Source organism: Oryctolagus cuniculus, chromosome 2 (genome assembly GCF_964237555.1).
Source record: "Oryctolagus cuniculus chromosome 2, mOryCun1.1, whole genome shotgun sequence".
NCBI lineage: Eukaryota > Metazoa > Chordata > Mammalia > Lagomorpha > Leporidae > Oryctolagus > Oryctolagus cuniculus.
In genome coordinates, this window is record NC_091433.1 from 171,006,921 (window position 1) to 171,010,281 (window position 3,361).

General features: G+C 45.3%; 1 pseudogene; it reads left to right on the forward strand.

The window, feature by feature from the left end:
- The first annotated feature begins 1,583 nt into the window (after nt 1–1,583).
- On the forward strand, nt 1,584–3,064 carry LOC100346434 (elongation factor 1-alpha 1 pseudogene; annotated as a pseudogene).
- The last annotated feature ends 297 nt before the right edge of the window (nt 3,065–3,361 follow it).

Here is a 3,361-nt window from a genome sequence, read left to right on the forward strand (position 1 = left end):
TTTGTAATTATGCTAAAAATCAATGAACCATATACTTTAAACAAGTGAATATTATAGTATGTAATTATATCTTGATAAAATGATTAAAAGATTAAACAAGGAGGGCCAGGCATTTGGTATAGCAGTTAATCTGCTGCTTAGCATGCTCACATCCCATATAGGAGGGCCTGGGTTCAAGTCCACACCTGCTTCCAATCCAGCTTTCTGCAGATGTGCACAATGGGAGCAGCAGGTGATGGTGTAAGTACCCGAGTTCCTGCCACCCACGTGGGAGACCCAGTTGGAGTTCCAGGCTCCTGGCTTTGGTCTGGCCCAGCTCTGACTGGTATAGGCATTTGAGGAGCAAATCAGTAGATGGAAGCTCTCTCTCTCTCACTTTGCCTTTCAAGTAAATAACAATAAATAAATTTATTCTAAAAATGATTTATTATTTTTTATTTTTTAACTTTTGTTTAATAAATATAAGTTTCCAAAGTACAACTTGTGGATGATAGCAGCTTTTTCCCCCCATAACCTCCCTCCCACCCACAACCATCCCATCTCCTGCTCCCTCTCCCATCCCATTCACATCAAGATTCATTTTTCAATTATCTTTATATACAGAAGATCAATTTAGTATATACTAAGTAAAGATTTCAACAGTTTGAACCCACACAGAAACACAAAGTATAAAGTACTGTTTGAGTACTAGTTTTACCATTAATTCACATAGTACAACACATTAAGGACAGAGATCCTACATGGGGAGTAAGTGCACAGTGACTCCTGTTGTTGATTTAACAATTGACACTCCTATTAATGGCATCAGTAATTACCTGAGGCTCTTGTCATGAGTTGCCAAGGCTATGGAAGCCTCTTGAGTTTGCCAACTCCAATCTTATTTAGACAAGGTCATAGTCAAAGTGGAAGTTCTCTCCTTCCTTCAGAGAAAGGTACCTCCTTCTTTGATGGCCCGTGCTTTCCACTGGGATCTCACAGAGATCTTTCATTTAGATTTTTTTTTTTGCCAGAGTGTCTTGGCTTTCCATGCCTGAAATACTCTCATGGGCTTTTTAGTCAGATCCGAATGCCTTAAGGGCTGATTCTGAGGCCAAAGTGCTGTTTAGGACATGTGCCCTTCTATGAGTCTGCTGTGTATCCCGCTTCCCATGTTGGATTGTTCTCTCCTTTTTAATTCTATGAGTTAGTGTTAGCAGACACTAGTCTTGTTTATGTGATCCCTTTGATTCTTAATCCTATCATTATGATCAATTATGAACTGAAACTGATCACTTTGACTAATGAGATGGCATTTGTACATGCCGCCTTGATGGGATTGGACTGGAATCCCCTGGCACGTTAAAAATGATTTAAAAATGTTAATAGAAGAAAATAGATTTTTGAAAAATAAAATAACAGTCCAAAGAGAAAATACCTAAGAAGACAGCAAGATGAATATGGAAAAAAGCTAATGATTCTTCTGAACGAATTTGAACAAATGCAAACCTTTTCCATGGTCTTAGAAAGCAATCTCATTTTTTTTTGCAATGGGTCTGCTGCCAGAACACAGGTGTCGTGAAAACCAGTGCTACCTCAGAGCCAAGATGGGAAATGAACAGACTCACACCAACATGGTCATCATGGGATAGGTAGATTTGGGCAAGTGCACCACTACTGGCCATCTGGTCTACAAAAGAACCCCTGACAAATTTGAGATGGAGTCTGTGAGACGGGGAAGGACTCTGTCGACAGAGTATGCTTGGGTTTTGGATAGACTGGAAGCCGAGCGTGAGCGTGGTGTCGCCATCCATCTCTCCCCATGGAAGTCTGAGACCGGCAACCACTACGTCACTATTGCTGACACCCCAGATGCAGAGACGTCATCAGAAATGTGGTTCCAGGCACGTCCCAGGCTAATCGTGCTATGCTGATTGCTGCTGCTGCTGCTCTCGGGGAAGCTGAAGCTGGCAGCTCCAAGAATGGGCAGACCCTCCTGGCTTACACACTGGGTGTGAAACAACTCACTGGTGGTGTTAACAAAGTAGATTCCACTGAGCCACCCTCCAGCCAGAAGAGATACGAGGAGATCGTTAAGGAAGTCAGCACTTACATTAAGAAATTTGGCTGCAACCCTGAGACGGTAGCATTTGTGCCAATTTCTGGTTGGAATGGTGACAACATGCTGGAGCCAAGTGCTAATGTGCCATGCAAGGGATGGCAAGTCCCCCACAAAGATGGCAGTGCTGTGGAACCTACTGCTGGAAGCCCTGGGTGCCACTGACAAGCTTTAAGTGTGCCCCTGCAGGATGTGTAAAAGCTGGTGGCATTGGCACTGTCCCTGTGGGCTGACTGTAGACTGGTGTTCTCACACCTGGCAAGGGGGTCACCTTTCTGCCAGTCAATGGCACAGCTGAAGTCAAGTCCTCTGAAATGCACCACAAGGCTTTGAGTGAAGCTCTCCCTGGGGACAACGTGGGCTTCAATGCCAAGATTGTTTCTGTCAAACATGTTCATCGTGGCAAAGTTCCAAAAATGACCCACCAGCGGAAGCAGTGGCTTCACTGCTCAGGCGATCATCCTGAACCACCCTGGCCAAATCAGTGCTGGGTACACCCCTGTCCTGGAGTGTCACACAGCTCACATCGCTTGCAAGTTTGCTGAACTGAAGGAAGCGATTGATTGTCATTCTGGAGAGAAGCTGGAAGAGGGCCCTAAATTCTTGAAATCGGGTGATGCTGCCATTGTTGGTTCTTGGCAAGCCCACGTGCATCGAGAGCTTCTCTGACCTGCTTCTGGGTCATTTCGCTGTCCGTGTTAGGAGACAGTTGCTGTGGGTGTGATCAAAGCAGCAGACAAGAAGGCTGCTGGAGCTGGCAAGGTCACCAAGTCTGCCCAGAAAGCTCAGAAGGCTAAAGGAATGTTATCCCTAATGCATCCCTCCCCGCCTTAATCAGTGCTGGGAGAATGGTCTCAGGACTCTTTGTCTCAGTTGGCCATTTAGGCTTAATAGTGACAAGACCGCTCAATGACAACAATGTGTCGTAAACCTTCAGAAGGAGAGGAGAATGCTTTGTGTGTGTGTTGTTTGGAGGAGAATGTTTTTGGTGTGTGTGCATGGCAGTTATTAGGTTATAGGTTATTAGTTTTTAATGATTTATTTATTTATTTGAAAGTCAGAGTTACACAGAGATAGAGAGAGAGAGGTCTTCCATCCGCTGGTTCACCCCCCAGATGGCCGCAACAGCCTGAGCTGCGCTGATCTGAAGTCAGGAGCCAGGAGCTTCTTCCGGGTCTCCCACGTGGGTGCAGGGGCCCAACGACTTGGGCCATCTTCCACTGCTATCCCAGGCTACAGCAGAGAGCTGATTCAGAAGTGGAGCAA